The sequence below is a fragment of the Eubalaena glacialis genome, chromosome 3 (assembly GCF_028564815.1).
Source record: "Eubalaena glacialis isolate mEubGla1 chromosome 3, mEubGla1.1.hap2.+ XY, whole genome shotgun sequence".
Taxonomy (NCBI): domain Eukaryota; kingdom Metazoa; phylum Chordata; class Mammalia; order Artiodactyla; family Balaenidae; genus Eubalaena; species Eubalaena glacialis.
This window is the reverse complement of record NC_083718.1, coordinates 15,894,054-15,913,046: the sequence shown is the minus strand read 5'-3', so window position 1 is coordinate 15,913,046 and position 18,993 is coordinate 15,894,054. Positions and strand designations below refer to the sequence as shown.

Here is an 18,993-nt window from a genome sequence, read left to right as displayed (position 1 = left end):
CTCAGCTCCTTTTCAAAGCTACAGATATATATCTTACAGAAAATTATATTTCACTTGTTTAGATCCTTTGTGATACACTTTTGAAGAAAATAGAGGAAGGAAAGAATCATTGTTTATTGAGGATCCCCAGCACACCAGTGATTCTATTCTGCTCTGCTCCGTGGTTTACAAAGTGTATCTTCTGGGAATGTCCTGGCGGTCCAGTGGTTAGGACTCCACGCTTTCACTGCTGAGGGCCCGGGTTCACTCTCTAGTCGGGGAACTGAGATTCCACAAACCACGTAGCATGGCCAAAACAAAAATACCCAAAATGTATCTTCTTAACCAGTTATAGATACAAGTGTGTTTTCCCTCATGTCAGTGGTTCTCAACCTTGCAGGCTCATGGGAGTCACCTGGAGACATAAAAAAAATACTGATGCCTAGGCTCATACCCCCAAATTCAGAATTAATTGGCCTTGGGTGCAGCCAGGGCAAGCGGGGATTTATGAAAGCTTCCTAGTTAATGCTTCATCTAAAGCCGAGGTTAAGAACCGCTGCACTATACTGTGCTGTGTTCCGTGACAGTGCTTCTGAAAGTGTGGCCACTATCAGTATCACCAGGGAATTTGTTAGAAATGCAGATTCCCATCCTTCATCCCAGATTACCTCCATCAGAATCCCTGGGGGAGGGCCCAGCAATTAGTGCTTTGCCAAGCCCCCCAGGTGACTCTGATGCTCACCCGAGTTTGAGAACCACAGCTCTATTACCGTGTTGCTGCTGATTTACCGCTGACAACTCTTCTTTGTCATCTACTGGTCCCTTGTTGGACATAACTGAAATCAGTGTAATAACTGTGTGACATGCTTACTGGTTTTTAAAGTGCAAAGGAGATGATGTTTGTTAAACTCTAATCCTTCTAAATGTTTTAACAAAAGGTGATTCTGAACCCCTTTATGAGCACGGAGAGTAATCTTCTACCCTTTCCTTTTACGAGCATGTGGGCGGGCAAGTCTTTTCACCCAGTAGCACTGAAGATCAGTGATTGTCCTTAGTGGAACAGGTGGTACCATCTCCCATTGCTTTTGTGCTATCTATTACATAATCACTTCCTTGTTGTATGGCTGATGAATACACAGTTAAAGAGTTAAAGTGCACAGTTGTTCAAGATATCATAACTCTTACATAATAGAGTGGATCTATCAGCCTAATCTTTTCACGGCCTTTCATAGTTTTAACGGAAGAACACAAGCCAAGTTAGTGTGGAGTATGTATGAATTACCTAAATATTTTAATAGCTGTATCTTCATATTTAATGGATCATCATAACCATATTTTATTAGCATTTTCTTACAAAAATCCTTCATCCACTGGATCTTTATTTTCTTTCTTCTCATTTATAAACTGAAGGCGTTAATACCTACCTCAAGGAATGCTTCTGGATAAAGTGAAATACAAAATCACATGTAAAGTGAGTAAATAAAAACAATGATGATCTGTATGCGAAGCTTCCTCTCACTTTGGGGCATTTGAAAGTATCTCTTCAGCCTACTTACTAGATTGCAAAACTTGAGAATGAAAACACACTTCAAATCTTTGGGTTCCTACCACCCATTGTCCAACAGTATTAGAATACGGATGCTGCAGAGCATCTCAAATTGAAACTGTTAGTAATTTGATTTTGTTAACTCAGTTTACACAGCTCGGGGTCTAACTACACAAAGATAAGGGAGTGTTTGGGGATAAATTAACAAATACTGTGTACACTGGTATAAGCAAAATGGTCTCAATGTGAAAATCACTCCCATTTACTCAACAAATATTGACTAAAAACCTACTGTGGGCCTGGCACTGTGCCGGCCTGAGTTTCAGCTTAGCAACACTTTATGAAAGCTTGGTTCCCAAAGGTTTGTGGATTGCAGTGAATTCCTCCTATAAATGTCTCCTGCTTTGAGGGAATACCAAAGTTTTTTGTTTTGGGAGGGGGGGGATTGAAACAACGTGGTCCTCAGTACGTTTGCAAAGATAGGACAACTATGTGAAAACATTTCCTGACAGTTGTTTTAAAAAAAAAAAAAAAGAAATCCTATCGCTTAGCTATTAGTTACTTACCGAGCGATCCCTGGAATAGAACATTTGCACTTCTATCGCTGATTCTTCCTTAGGATGCTGAAATGCTACCAAAAGCTTCACAGGGTGAACCACAGGGTGATTCTTGGCATTGATGTATAGTGCTCAGTTCTACTCCATATTGGAGACAGCAACTTTCAAGGATTTTGAGCTGCAGACATGTCACTGTCCGGATTAGCACTCTGGGCTTGCCCACCTGGCTGTGCTTGTAGCTGGCAGCTGGGTGGCACTCCTGCTGCCCTGCTACCCTGCTAGCTACATCAGCGGGCGTCGCGCCGTGATGCTCACTTAGCCCCAAAAAGGCAGTGAGGCAAATAAAGGGATTAAATTGTGAAAGTGTAACGTAATAATTAGGGCGGTAATTGTAAGGGAGATTGGAACGGCCCCTCCTTCCTCTGGCCAACTAGTGATAGCGATTCAACTCGGAAGATGTTGAAAGTGGCCGGATCTGTTGCATCATCACAGATGCTTAGTCTGATGTGGAAGGGACCATAGAATCCATTCTCCTGCCTTGAGGCAGCATTGCAGCCAAACTCTCCTTGACCGATGGTAGTCTTTCCCTTCCCTCCCTTAAAGCTCTCCCGCAGAATGAGAAAGGATTATGCAACTGCCCTTAAGAACAAGTCTTTCCACCATCTCATAGCCGCTATGGCCAAGGGGGTAAGTGTGGCTTCCTGGTTCTGCTCTCATTGACTTGACTAAGGGACATATATATTCAAAGCCATAGTCATGGGAATATTTCCTCTTTAGAATTTTTATTTCTTGTTATAATAATTTAAGATTGGTTATCCAATATGTAATACATTTTAATAGTTGGACAAAATACTTCTTAAATTTAGAGCCAAAAGAACATATATCCAGAGCACCTCTTGCGAAAAGTAGTGAGAACTGTTCTTTTCAAAGCTGAACGTGGTATTCCAGTTGCGAAAGGCAATTAATCATAAATTTCAGTGAAAGTCAACCAGAAAGGCATATTTTATTTATTGACTGTTTCCAAGTTATCATTGGAAAACTATTGAATTAGGTCAACACTTAGGTAAAAGTCAAAGTTTTGGAAGGTTTTAGTTTGCTTTTTTCTTTCTTTTCTTTTTTTTTCTGACCAAAAACTTTTTAGAGGATTTTGACTGTTCTATCATCCCACAGGGTTACAATGGCAACAATGATTTCATTGTCGTTTTCTAGGCTTATTAATTTTTGTGTGTGATATCGTTATTCTGATTTTTTTTTCTAATTCTGGTTTGGCCTTAATTCACAAATGAGTGGGAACTTCTGTGGGGTTTTTTTTTGTTTGTTTTTTGGTACCTTCTCATTAAGAGTTTTCCCTGGATTCTTGTTAAGGAGGTAAGAGAAGGAAAATATCTTTATATCCCCCCAAAGTCAATATATGTTTCACTATTTAATTCACAAAACACTAGCCCCCTGAAGTTTTTATGTCTATATAAGAATATGGAAAATACATTGTATATATTTATTAATATAACCGTTTCAACCGTTCATTCTTGTGCTAGAAATATGGCATTCCCCCCTCTTTTAAAAAGAGGGTATTATATATTTTAAAAATAGGAGATTATTTTTTTTAAGATATTCTTTCTAGCATGGGTTTTGGATTCATATAAAACCAGGTCCAAGTCTTGGCCACTTACCTGCTGAGAGGCCATAACTTCTCTGTGCCTCCCTTCCCCAGGTGGTAAGGATTAAATGAAGAGACTATCAAAGCACCTGGCCCATAGTAAGGGCTCAATAATTGATTGACTCTGGTTGATACTGGCAGTATGACTGGGCTATTCAAGCACGGGGTGGTTCAAATACTCTAGGACAAATAGATGTCTTTGATGCTAAACTAGAAGGACCTGTGAGCTTCTCAGCTCACAGCTACCCGCCTTTTGCTCTGATAGTAAACTTTCTCTCCCTGTAGCCATTTTTCGCAATAGTGCCCTTTTATATTAGAAGGCATTTAGGTGGGCCGATTGGAAATTTGATTGGTTTTATATAGTTTTTTTGGTTTGGTTTTGTTTTGTTTTTTGACTGTGCTGCTCGGCTGGTGGGATCTTAATTCCCGGACTAGGGATTGAACCCAGGCCCTCGGCAGTGAAAGCACTGAGTCCTAACCACTGGCCCACCAGAGAATTCCCCTGGTTTTATGTAGTTTTATGGTGATCAATTAATTTTTTTTTTCTGTGACTGTGGATGGGAAACCAGGTAAATCAGAAAGGGAACCTGAATCTTATCACTTGAGTGAAATATCCCAAGTAAGCTTCGAATATGGGATTCAGGAAATAAAAAAGCAGAATGTCTTTGCAACGTGAAATCTAGGAGGGACCATCATGAGAACTAAGTCCACTGCGGATGCTCGTGGGACCTGAGACAGTGTACACCCACATATTGTGTATGTAAATATGTAAGCGTTTGTAAATTAAGATAACAAACTGCTAAGTCAAATATGTTCTGTTCTCTTATTTGACAAATACGCCTTCACAGTGGCCTGGGAGGCTAGCTTGGCGTTTTTAATTCTTAGACTCTTAGGAGTTTTGTGTCAGAGAGAGGCAGTAGAAGGAGAGCCAGCTTTTAGCTTGCAGCCCAGCCCATTTCTCTTCCTTCCCCTCTGCCTTCCATCATGTCTGGTACATAGTGTGGACACCCCTGCCCCCATGTCCAAGGCCCATCCACCCCTTCCTAACAGCTGCACCTTGACCACGGACAGGCCTCGTAATGTGCACTCTGGCACTGCGGTCCAGCCCAGGCCATCTTCCAGAGGAGCGACCCAGGGGAGAGGGCCACGCAGGTCCTGGAACGGGGTTTGTAGGAGTTTATCCTGGGAATTCGGGAGTCCCAGGTACGGGGGATCATGCAGTACAAAGGGGGCTTGTCTCCTTAGCCTGTGGAAGGGCTTGCACCATGATACTTTCTAAAGCCCAGGGCTTTCAGGTGGGGGGCCCTCCTAGTCTGAGTCTAAAGGTGACACTGATAAGAGCCTAAATCTCACCTTAAACATAGGGCATTAAGGGGAGGAAGGCATATGCTAAAGGTGAATGGGCACAGTCTATGGGTCTGCTATTTTCCACCCTGAATTGTTGACTCCTTCCTGAAGTAGACGGCTTAGTCCTAGAGGACCTTTCCTGGATGTAGCATTTTCTTTGCTGTCATGTGCTATTTTAGTCTCAGAATAGAATATTTGCAGTACTGGCGGTAATAATTTACAAATGGAGTGTCTGTACATCATATGAACCTTACCAAGGAAAATAATAAGGTATTGTCTGTTTAACTTAAATAGCATTTAGAGAAAATAACTATCCCGGTTTGTACGTAGCATCTTTAAAATGAATATGTTCTAAATTTAAAATCCAAAATAATATGGAATTGTCTAAATTGACTTAACGAATCTCAGTGATTATCAGTTTGGATGCAGTATTAAATTAAATATTGAGGTGATATTTTCAAAAGAAATATTGTCTAAACCTCATTTGCTTTAACTCCGAGCTTGCTTTTGTTATGTTTAATTGACTTTTCCACTTTTCCTTGCATGTGATGCCAATTTTGTCTGAGTTTTTGAAATGCATGAATGTTGCCAAGTTATCAATGAGAAATATTATTCTCCTGCTATTTTAGTTGTTAGCTTCAGTGTTTATTTTAATAGTAAAATTTAGTATTGCAGACTTTCTTTGTGGGTAAAGAATATGTATTATGCGAATTGATATTTTAGGAAACAGCACAGTTTACAGTTTGATCTCTCTCAGTTTTGACTTAGTGGACCCACTTCTCAGGATAAATGAGTAGTGATTCCTTTTTCATGGTTTGTTCTGACCTTTAGGAATTGGCCTAAATTGTCATCACTTCTGAGGTTGTTGAAGAGCTAATGGTAACAAAATTCTTCTATAAAGGACCAGAGGGTAAAACAGATAGTAAATATCTTAGGATCTGTAGGTCACATGCCTTCTCTGTCATGTACTCAATTTTGCTTTGTTTTATTTTTTAAGCTGTTGAAGAATATAAAAACCACTCTGAGCTTGAGGTCATACCAAAACAAACCTAGGGCTACATTTGAAGGCTGGCCCTAGTTTGGGTAGCTGCTAGACTAAAATACCCTCACTTCATCTTCCTTGTAGGCAACAATGACTGCCAGGATTTTCATATCAGAGGACTTTCTGGACAGCTTTGCATGCATATCATTTATTTAAATTGAAAACAAGGTCTCTATCGTGATGATATTTTTTAGCTTATTATCTCAGTTTTCAGAATATTTTTTTTCCAGGAATTAGAATTTTCTAGCCTCTTTTCACTGTTCACTATGACATACACATGTGTGTATCAGCCAGCTAATCAGAAAATAGAATCAATGTAAGTGAAAATAAAGTAACATTTAGAGTCACTGACAAAAAGTTGGATCTTGGTTGTGTAAAATAAGAGTGATTAATTTTCAGAGATTAAATTGCATGGTTGGTCTTTGATCAGGGAAAAGAAAAGAGAAGAAAATTTAATGATCCCCACTATTTTTTTGTCCTTCAGATGTTAGGAACTCACATTTGCAATACCGGCATCTCTGGTATCATTTGCATGTTTACTAAACACATTGCATTATGTTACTGTATTTTGAAAGTCATTTAAAATAAACATATTTTAACCTCCTGAGAGGGTATATTGTCCAGTTGGGTGACAGTAGATAGGAACCTATCCCACGTAAGGGGTATATGCCAGTGGCATTCAAGGAGGAAAAGAATTTGCAATGAAACTTTTTTATGCCATGGTAAAAAGTCCAACTGTAGTTCACTGTCAAATTAGTGAGATTGGATAATTAGTCAAGTTAGGCAGACACAATTCACTTTCATAAGCAATATATTTGCAAAATGAGTGACCCTGTCTTCTACTGTCTATGTTATTTCACAGTGGTTGGGAAGAAATTATAGTATGCATTTTATGATCCTCTGGTAAATGATATTGCATTTATTTTTATTTATTAAAAAAAGATGTAGTAATATCGCTAATTCTTAAAAGTGCAATAGTTACAATTAATAAAAGGACAAGCTTGTTAGTAATTTTTTTAAACTTAGTTCTATTTTCACACTTTAACTAAATTTCTGATATATCTGTAATATTAGTATATTCTCCATTGACTCTACTCTGATACGGCCTACGTTATAGAATCAAAAAAAATACGAATGTTATTCTGGATTATCTTTACATATGCATACTTAAGAGGCTATGCTCTCTCTCTTTCTAAAATTTTTGTGAACTTTTTTTTCTTAAATAAAACCCTCTGTACTCAGAAAATAAAGTCCATTTCCCATGGTTCACCTGAGCCAGTGTCCTCAGAAGTAGCAGCCAGGAAGGAAAGGGGCTCCCAGGTGCTGATTGTAGGTGGAGCTGGCGTGAGAACTGGTGCCCTCTGTGGTTCCAGTGTCCTGGTCCACCTGTGCCATCCATACTTACCTGTTCCGGATAAAGTCACTTTCTTACGGGAAAGGAAGCACGTGCATTGCCATTTCCTCCAGGGAATTTGTTGGCGAGTAATTCTCTTTTCCTAGCCTGCCCCAGCCTACCACTGGTCAAATCCACAACCTCTCCCGGCACTCCACACCAGTTCTTCCAGCAAGTCACTGGTGAGAAGGAAGTTTGTGCTGTTTACATGCTCAGGTCGGAAGGACTTCACGGATCAGTTCCAATTCATTCTTTACAAACCCCATTTACTTTCTTTTCTGTTAGCTAGGTGGATTTTTGCATCTGTGATGGGACTTCTTAGGTAGTAAGGTGTGGCTGATACTTTGCCTACAGACAACTGGACTTGCACCCAGGTCACCCTAGTATTATCTGATGACTGTTTTGATGAAGAGGCTGGAGGCTGTCCTTTGATAGCAAGATGAACTCCCAAGAAAAGGTGTCAGTACCTCTCTTAACATTCTCATAGCTTTCATTCTTTCCTCTTGGTTCTCCCTCACTCAGAACCAAGCCCTGACAAATAATGCTGTTTCGTTCAGAGAATAACCAATAAATTACCTTGTTAGAATGGCCTCCGTCTACAGAGCATCATATTAAATGCTTGGGCACAAATAGTAGGAAAGATACGTCGTACTTCATATTTTTCAAAGTGCATGCTTAACGTATGTTAAAGTAATTACATGATAAGATCCTTCTTCGCAGAAATTCAGAATTGGTTCTGGCTGAATCCAGTTAGGATACACTAAAATGTTCCCCCTAAAGGTAGGAAAGAAAACAAAAAAAAATGAGTGATGAGAGTTCTGCTGTCTGAAGTTCCTATTGGTGCGAATGTGGGTCACGTTTTTGGGTAATCAGTTGCAGGAGTATATGTCTCAATCTGATTTGAATCCTGAGGATTTGTTACTTGTTAGAATTCAGGTTTTGGAAGCTGTGAGACAGGTTGTGAGGAATGGCTGGGTGGCGTTCAGTGGCATGGGTCAGAATTTTTTTTCTTTACTGGTAAAGCCCAAGGCAATGATTCATTTTTCTGATAATTACTTGATACATTTAGATAACATCATAGAAGTGATCAAGTATACACAGGGCATTAATTAAGTTTCTTTTGAAGTCGCTTTAAGTTGTTGGGATTCAACAGGCCTGGTCACTGGAGTTCTCTTATTACACCATTTCAGAAGTTTTACCTGAAAGCAAAATTAGGTAATAGATGCTGGTAAAGTATTCTGGTTTATACGAAAAGTAAATATAAGTTTATATGTAAAAGAAATGATGTTCCAACATATTTTTTATTTATTTTATTTTTTCACATCTTTTTCTTTTTTTTTTTTTTTGGCCGCACCATGCGGCACGTGGGATCTTAGTTCCCCGACCAGGGATCGAACCTCCGCGTCCCCAGCATTGGAAGCGTGGAGTCTTAACCACTGGACCACCAGGGAAGTCCAATTCATTTTATTTTTTATTGTGGTAAAAAGCATAACATAAAATGCACATAACATAATATATAAGTTAAAATTTTCCATCGTAACCATTTTTAAGGGTACAATACCTTAGTGCTAACTATATGCATATTATTGTACAACAGATCTTCAACATTATCTCATCTTGCAGAAATGAAACTCTATACCAATTAAATAACAACTCCCCATTTTCCCCTTCCTCCAACCCCTGGTAATCACCATTCTACTTTCTGTTTCTATGAGTTTAACTACTTTAGAACCCCCTATAAGCAGAATCATGTAGTATTTGTGTTTTTTTGACTGGCCTGTTTCACTTAGCATACTGTCCTCAGTTCATCTATGTTGTAGTACATGTCAGGATTTCCTTTTTTTTTTCACAGCTAAATAATATTCCATTATATGTATAGATGTATACACCACATTTCCTTTTTCCATTCATTCATCAATGGACACTAGGTTGTTTCTGCCTCTTGGTTATTGTGACTAATGCTGCAATAAGCACAGGTGTACAAATATCTCTTCGAGATCCTGCTTTCAATTTTTTGGATAAAATACCCAGAGGTGGGATTACTGGATCATATGGCAGTTCTATTTTTAATTTTTTGAGGACCTTCCATATTGTTTTCCATAGAGGCTGCACCATTTTGCACTCCCACCAACAGTGAATGAGGGTTCTAATTTCTCTGCCTCTCCAACACTTATTCTTTTCTTTCTTTTTTTTCTTTCTTTTTTTTTAATAATGGCCATTCTAATAATGGGTATGAGGTGAATGTTTAAATATTTTTGAGGCGTTTTGGATGCTTCTCAAATTTGAAGTTCTAATCTTTCACCTGCCAATGCTTATCCGTAAGTAATTACATATGTGGACAATGTAAATAGTTGGTTTCATCCTCTTGAATTGAATACAATGCCTTTATACCAGTAATAGATGAAGAATTTATTAATTTGTCATGATAATAATGAATATGTTTTTAAAATGTGCCACACATTATTCTAAGTGCTTTACATTAATTATCTTATTTAATTCTTCCATCATTCCATTAAAGTAGATACTACCATTAAAATATTACTATATTATTTATAGATGTGGAACTTCTATAAAGTTCACAGAGAGGCACAGAGAAGAAATTGCCCAGACACAATTGGGTCTCAGTCTGAACCCAGAGCCTCTTCTCTTAACCCCCTCATTACCCTGCCTTGTATATTTTAAAAGCTTTTCAAGCATTGAATAATTTTAGACTGCATTTTTCTTAAGAGATTTTAGTTCATGGGCAAATTTTTCCATTAAGTTGTTAAAATATAATAAAAAAGGGGAATTAAGAATATTTTCAGTGATGATTAGATGATATTAAAGGTTTGTAAAAAGGAGGCAGCAGAAGTAAGTCTTAAAAATATCTAATTTTTTTATCATTCATTTTCTGAAATCCCCTAAATATGAAGTTTGAGAGTTCAGCCCTTCAGTACCACCATATCAGTTTTCTGTCTCAGTTCCCTTGTATTTTATCTGCTGACACTCATTTTGCCACTAGATTTTTAGTTGCTGGTCTTAGACTGATCCTAAAAGTGTACACTCATCACTGATAACACTTCCCAGACTCTTTCGTTCTTGATTTCAGGAGGAAAGAAACTTATTTCTTCTCCTGTCCACTTACTAAACTTTGTGACCACAACAGAAGGCAGCTCAGAATCAATTTTTTTTTCTTATGATGAGTACTAGTCAGAAGGAGGTTTTTTTTTCCTTTTAAGTGATTATATGAATGCATCTGTATGTTTATAGGAAAAAATTATATTCTTTGGAATTAACTCTTGTTTTATTTTGGTTTGAAAAAGTTTAAAGAAACAGCCATATTTTTATATGGTTTTTTTTTTTAGAAGGGCATCACTGAGTCATCCTAGAAAGAAAAGAAGAGAATTTAGTACAAGAAAATCTGAATTAATTTAAAATTTAGAGCTTGAGATCTGAATGCTTTAGAGTGAATCTGAAAGCATACCCTACATCTGCATTTTGATACCCATTTTCTTTCAGGGCATACTATTAACATAGTTTCCATTTGAGGAAGATCAGAGGCAAGTACAAGAATCTTCAAAGGAACGAATCTAGCCCAAGATTTTGTCCTTGACTGTGCCTGTATTTTTTTTCTCTCGCTTCCAAAGTGTCTGCACTGCTTCCTTGCTTCTGGAACACCCTTGCTGTCCCCAGAGCCCTCAGACTCTGTTTTACATGGATAACAATTTCAAATTTTGCAAATATTTCAAGCAAAAGCCCTCCAACTCATCCTGCCACCTGTTCGTCTCAGTTTACTGAGATTTCTTTTTTAATATCTGAACCTAACTTATAAGAAGCTACTTTACAGGGTTGTGAGAAAAAAAAAAAAAGAGGAAATGATGGATAAGAGATTGTAAAGTATTTCTTATCATTGCAGCCTTTTGTCCACATGTTTTAGACCCAAGATCAGTAAACCAAGGCCCTGGGGGCCAAATCCACTTTGCTAAAGAAAGTTCTATTGGAACGCAGCCGCACCGATTCTTGCGTTGTCTGTGGCTGCTCTCCTGCTTCTACAGGAGTCGTACCAGACACTGAAGGACCTGCAAAGCTGAACTATTGGCTATCTGGGCCTTTAAGAAAAAGCTTGTGGACCCCTGCTGTTCTATAAAGGGGTAGGAATTAAGTGTTTCCTGGAAGAGGAATCCTGACCCTGCCTCCCCTGCATCATCATCCAACAGGAAGAAGGCCCCCACTCTCCCCTGCTAAGTTTCCCTCTGTACTTTTCCTCCCTGAGGAGACGCCAGGTCCTTTGCTGACCACCCTGTCAGAGCAGACAGTTTAGGTGCCCAGGTTTTCTTTCCGAGAGGAGAATCTTCAGGCACACACACTACCCGGTCCGAGCTTTACTGGTTCTCCTCTGAGCTTCTCTGTTTTACTCTAAATCCAGCTGGCAGCCTTGTTGGCGTCCCCTGAGTCTTGGGGTGACTAGTCATTACTCCTTTTTGAACGTTGGCTTATGCTTCTCCTAATGTGCCTATTGATTTAACAGACCTACTACGCTCCTAGCCTTTTGGCTTCCTAGTGCCGGCCAGGAGGAATCTCTGCCCAGCATTTCCTCATTTCTGGGCTGAGGACCAGCACCGGGCCCTTCGCAAGTCCCTCTTAGCTCTTCTTCTGCATCCCAGTCCATCTCCTGAGCATCATTACCCTGTTGTGATGATGGTTGATAATCAAGGCTCACTCTGTATGAGGCACTCTGCTCAGTACCTTCAATACACGATCTCACTTGCTTCTCACAGCAAGCCCAGGAGGTATCAATTGCTAGGTCCCATGACCACTTCATTTACAAAGAAAGTAACTCCAGGTTTAAAAGTTTGCCCCAACTCAGACAGAAAATGATAGAACTGGGACTTGAACCCATTTGACTCTAGCATCTTGTAATCACAGTTATATCACATTCTACAGTTTAAATATAGATCAATTACCATCACTTGTGTCAAGCAGGATTTCCCCAAATCCATACCAGCTTTGGAGGACATAGGTAGACACTTGTTGAATACGTGAACTTGATCCGGAAGGAAGAATCTAATACCAATGTCTCTTAGGAGTTCTGGGCACACTGGAAGCATTCAAGAACAAAGCACTTAGGGGTAGTATTAGGAAAAGGGTACGCTTGTTTTGACTTGTTTAAGGTAGAAGGAAAATCTCAAGATTGGCATGAAGTCAAATTCCTCTTTGAGTCATTTGTTTTTGTCACATAGGGTAGGATCCTAATGCCTCCACACTTGTCATACGGACTTACTGTACCATTCGGTAATTGCCACTGCAAAATGCACACATTGAAACTCTTTCTATCCAAATGGAGTGGATGCATTAGACTTAATTAGCATTTCTTCCTTTCACCAAGAGTATTATGTTAACAGAGCTTTTTTTTTTTTTTTAATTGTATGTTTAAAGAGACACAGGCAGACTCATATCAAGGCTGTTTAAAATTTCTAAGTAGAGAAAGAACACATAAGAATTGGAGTTGGGTACTGAGCACAGCAAATTTGGGGAGTTACGGTTAGCTCAGATATAACACCTTTCAGGTGGCAGTGGTCGTTTTTGAGCTCTTTTATGAAGACTGTGACACGATCCCTACACCACAGGAGCTTAAAGACAAAGATGAAGTGGCTGCACACATCATGTAGGGGATGTTTTCTACACTGCAAAAGAGCAGTAGCCCTTTCCAAGAAGATGTCATCGTCAAAGCTAAAAGCATTAAATTTCTGCATACCTTGATGAGAGAGATTTGTATTCTCCATCATTTTCATCAATAAGTATTTTTGATTGTATATTGTTATTCCCTTTTAAATGCATTTCAAAGCACACCCTGCCAATTCTGGATTCTGAGTTTTTTTCCTATCATGAACAATAGCTATGTTTGGGGATCTATAAAATGCATGTTTACAACCTGACACCTGTTGCTTTGGTGACATGGTTTGTTTTGTTTCTGTGGACTTAAACTGGTCACAAACCATAGTGGTACAGAGACAAGTGGAGGGATTTCTTTTTGAGGTGTTGAGGAATTCCATTCTCCAAGAGCAACCCTATCCTCTCCCACAGCTGGTCTTGCACCACAAGTCTGACAACAGCAAATGACAATGCCAAGATCCACCCTATCCTACCACATTCCCAGGCATCAAAATTTCCTTTCCAACCAGCAACAATAGCAACAACAACAGCTACACAAAGCACCCTCTCAGGAGATAAGGATTTCATTTTTCATTTCTGTTCTGAACAACTCAATTACAACACTCAATTAATTTCTTTTGAAGATTAGAGTCAGGCGACATTGCATCTTAGTTAAGAGGAGAGACTTGGATCCAGAGTGCCTGGGTTTCAATCCTAGCTCTGGCACTTGTAAGCTGTGTAATTCTGGGCATGTTGCCTCTTCTCTCTGTGCCTTAATTCTCTCATCTGCAAAATGGGGGTTCATAGATGTAGAGCACATAGAAGAGTGCTCCGCACTCTTAGTGTTTATTAGAGGTGTTGGTATGTAAGTTTTAACAGGTGCATTGAAAGAGCGTTGGGCTGGTTGTCAGGACTTTGAGTTTTAGTCTCTTTTCTGCAATTAACTAGCACTTATCCTTGTAAAGAGGGTTGAGTGATCATAGATAAGTCAGTACCCATTCACCTCTTTCAGGTCTACATAAAACCAGGAGCCTGAACCTACTGGAATTTGAGATTTGTTCCAAGTCTAATAGCCTAAAAATCTGTGTTGCTTTATGACAAATGATGTATTATTGGTGGGCTGCTATCAGTTATGCTCTGTCTAATTGACTGTACCTAGTTTATTTTTATGCGAATGTTGGAGCTAAACATTAAAATGAAGGAATGAGAAATAAGCTCAGTAAAAATCAAGTGGACAGGAAATGAAACGTTCTGCTGGGGACTCCAGGGGAGCAAGTCCCTGCCCTCAAGGAATGGACAGTTGTACAGTTGGGACAAGAGGTGGGCAATTCACTAGACACATGTAATAAAGTGGACAGGTAATGAAACATTCTGCTGGGGACTCCAGGGGAGTAAGTCCCTGCCCTCAAGGAATGGACAGTTGTACAGTTGGGACAAGAGGTGGGCAATTCACTAGACACATGTAATAAAGTGCCTTAAAGGCTAGGAGAAAGGTTCGCTTGAAGGTAAGTGCGAGATGAACTAGTTATACCCATACGGACCCCTGGACCCCAGTCTTGTGGGCCCTGGGAGAGCTTCATTGAAGAAATGATAAAAGAAGCACATCTAGGACCAGCAGGACAGACAATGCTGCTTTCTAGAAACTGGGAGTAATTCAGCGTGGGTGTCAGACAAGGGGGTGGACTTGGGATAGGGGTAGGGATTGACCTGGAACTGTGGCAAGAGATAAGGCTGGGGTGAGATTTTGAAGAGCTTTGCAAATGCTTTGCCCTCAATTATAATCAGATTACACCCAGTGATGGGCAGTTTGCGAGCTCCAGGGAAGTGACAGGAAATGTTCATGAGGAGAGGGGGTTGATGTCTTGGAAATTTCACTTTGTAGACAATTTGGTGCTTTAAAAAATGACTTGAGTTATTACACTTCTTCCTCCTGGTATCTGTAAAATATAGCTGTGTACACGAGAGTTGTTGGCAAGACAAAATCCTCTCTCCAGTTCTCTGGGTGAATGGCGTATTCATTCTCACACGCTTGCATAAATCTGCAGAAGGCTGTTTTTATACTATTGCCAAACTCCAGGCTTAGGTCTTTGAGTCAGAGTATTTCATAATGTTTCATCATCGATGAAAATCTTGCAGTGTTTCTTCCCTTTCTTCTCAGAAGGGAGCACAAAACTGTATATGATTTTAATACCTGTATTCCATGTAATGCTTACAATGTTATAAAGCAGGAGTGATGATTCCTCTTTTGTACGTAAGCAAACTGAGAGTATGAAGGTGAAGTGACCGGTTTGAGTTCTGACAGCTAAGAAAGGGCAGAGCTGGAATTTGAACTGAGATCCACCGTGTCCTTTCTCCTTCTTCCCTTACTTATTCATCCTCAGACGTTTTCCTGACCCATATGCAAGGCAGTACGCGAAGGATGGATATACATGGGCATACAAGAACTTTTGCCCATCTTCTCTTTGAGATGAACACGCACAGTGCTCTGTGTTAACAGTTGCGCAATTAAAGCAATAAAGGAGTGGCCATGTTTACAAGTTTGGGGGAAACTGAGGCAGGGTATGTCTTGTTTAAATTGGAAAAAAATTAAGGCTAAATAATTAATTCCTCCCCATTGTACAGCATTGTTTTCCTGCTAAATCACTGTTCACTGAATACAATGGGGAAATGTAATCTTGTGATTAGATACATGAATTTGCATGGAGGCAGTCAATGCTGGTACCCACTGTAGGCTCAATGGCCCTCCCAACACAGATGGCTGGAGGATGAAACCAGAGTCTGTGGTTCAGTCTCCAGTCACTAGGATTTATAAACCTGCCTGCTTGGGGAATTCCCTGGCGGTCCAGTGATTAGGACTCTGAGCCTTCACTGCGGGGGCCAGGGTTCAATCCCTGGTCAGGGAACTAAGATCCCACAAGCTGTGTGGCACGGCTAAAAAATTAAAAAAAATAAAATAAATAAACCTGCCTGCTTGTGGGTTCTTTCCTGATCTTTCTCCCTTAAAGGCAAAGCATCATCCACTCCCATTTGGGAGCAAGGCCTGATCTTCACTGTGAAAAGGCAGTCATTTGTGCCCACGTACTTTTAGGGCTCTTGTAAATTACATTTGTGATGCTCAGAATTTAATCCAATAGAACCTTAAAGAACCAAATATCAAATGACCTTTTCTAGACCCGCCTGTCTCCCACCTCATTTTGTAGAGGGTTAGAGGGGCAGCCAAAAGGCAAAGAATATGAGGCTCTGGCATAACCCTGTGTATGAAATTGCTTTGCTAAGAGCCAGATGTGACTGTTAACCGGATGTGGCCCTCTTCCCCCACCTCCTCTATCTGCCATGTCTTATAGCTCACAAGTGGATGGGGTCCCCTTGGTTGCCTGGGGCTGCCATTCCTTGTCATAGTCTGGCGCATCTTCATTGAGAACTTCAGGCAGATTCTTGAAGTATCTTCAGTGATGGCAGTTCTTTGACCTTTGAGGGGAGATTTAACATTTCGTAATAGACAACCATCGTTTGGCATCGTGTCTTGTATTTGGCCAGTCAAATATTTTGGGTGAATATGAGCAAAGTGTCATTTGATTCCTTCCCCTCTCTGCTTTATAGCTTTGAAATAACTCTAGTGGCAGTTTAAAGGAAGTTTCAAAAAGTATTCAGAGCAGTCTTCTGGGAAGAGATATAGCGTCCCTAAGTAACTTATTTTGAAGTCTAACTTTGGGTGCGTTCTTTGAAAATAAAATAGCATCCTTTACTTAAATATTCCTTGATAGAATTATGACTTTTTTTTTGCCGCAGGTATGTAATGAGTTGTTATCTCACATTATATAATCCCAGCTATAGATACTGTTATTTTCTATTTCAGGTAGAATGAGGAGAAAGGAGCTAGAAACAAAGGAGCTTTAAACACAAAAAAGAAAAGGAAAGAAAGGGAAGTTGTATCACTGTATGGAAAAACCTTTACTACCATACAGTAAAGAGAGGGTTTTCCTTCTTTCTTTTTTCTGCTTTTGGACACTTAAAACAAAAATACTACAGATAATTGCCTTCATGTTTTTAATGCTCTGTAATTGTGTACTGAGGCAAATCCCATTATTTTTAAATCACTTAATGTTGGAAAACAATTGGATAAACCCCACTTGGAGTGCCCTGTGGGTCATCTCAAGCCATTTGCTTCTGTTAATAAAATTAAAACAATTGGGGGAAATATACAGATGCTTTCAAATTGGCTTTACAGTTATGATGTCTGTATGTATGAAAAAGAGGACAGCTCTTGGGAACTACATAAAGCCCAATGCTTCATTACTATGTGCAAGAGATGTGAATCAGAAGTAAAGATTTGACATATATTTTTATTTTGAGATGCCGTGCTAATTTACATCATTCAGCCCTTTCACTGCTAAACTGTAAAAGTCTGAAAGGAATATACAAATTATCCACTGGCACTCCAGGCTGAAGTTTTACATACACCCTGTTAGTCTATCCGCCAGCTAGCTGCAAGATTCTATTAAGCAGTAAGTGAGAAGATTATATTGCCTGCAAACTGATTGTACAGAAGACTGCAGTCAGTCATCAGAGCCCAGGACCCTCTGAAAAGACGCCAAGAGATATTATAAATTGCTCTATCATGATTGTCAGCCTGGTTAAAAAACCCAGAGCTTCCACGTGGATCTGGTTCCCTCTGAAGCTGAGCTTATTTCCCCAGCTATTGACAAAACTGGGAAAATTCCAGTCGTGTCATCCACGGCTGCCCAATTCAGTCCCTGGTGCCTTATAACAAACGTGGCCCAGAAAATAGCGAGCTATAATCCAAGAAAACTCCGTGTCTGAAATGAGAATTCTAGGCTGTGAACAATAACTTCTGCATTCCCCTGAATGACTGTCCAGTGTTAACATTCTAGAGGCCGGCAGTTGCTACTGGAAATATTTTTGCCTTGTTTCCTCTTGGTGAATCGAAGGAAAACAAGTGCCCCATCGAGATCATAGGGTCTATTGGGAGTAGTGTCTTAGAGCCATTATCAAAATAGATGTAACAGTGTTGCCTAGGTGCTTGGGGCAGCATATTTTTAGGATAAAATGCTCTCTTCATTGAATAGAAAAAGCACCAGGGAAGGTTTTTCAAGGGCAGAATCTTTGTAGACTCTGACATGAATCAAAGACTGTTGGGTGGGTGATCACAGCCAACAACAATGAACTAAGGAACTCAGTGGGAGGGCTTGGAAATTAGAGAGGTTTTCCTCCAGCCAAGAAGTTCTTTAGGATGATGTTGATTTGTTTTTCAAGGTATAAACCAGTGTTACTTAGTGAAATCAAGCTTATCTTCCATATATGTCAAGACAAATTTATTGAAACAGAACATTTGGCAGAAGGATGTCAGGTTCATCGTAAACCATGTCTATATGCTTAGCTGAAAATCTATCATTTATGAAAATACTCGGGACCAGTGTATTTTCTTTCCATTCACAGTGAAATTTTTATAAGAATGTGGTGTTTTTTTCTATAGCTTGGGGAAGATTCCTTTACCCCAATGTAGTCATTTATTCATTTTTCACAGCACAGTTCAATCATTTGCTCCTGTGTGAAGAATTCACTGACTTTCCAAAGCACAATCTCAGCAGCTGTGGGGATGCATCCGTGTACACGGGTGTCTGGTGCTGACTTGAATCCAGAGCCGTTGCAGCGCACACTCAGTTGTACTGTGATTTGTTGACATGTCTTGTCTCCTCTGTAAAACTGTAGATTCCTTAAGAGGCAGGGACTTCCTCTTTCTTTCCCAGCCCTGCACGTGTACAAAATGGTAGGCTTATTGATAAGCGTTGAGGATTCAGCTATAAATGAGACAGAACTCTG

At 39.7% G+C, this 18,993-nt stretch overlaps 1 protein-coding gene across 13 annotated transcripts in view; it reads left to right on the top strand.

The window, feature by feature from the left end:
• Window positions 1-18,993, top strand: part of ESRRG (estrogen related receptor gamma) — a 627,966-nt gene that overhangs the window by 456,687 nt on the left and 152,286 nt on the right. The window lies entirely within an intron of this gene.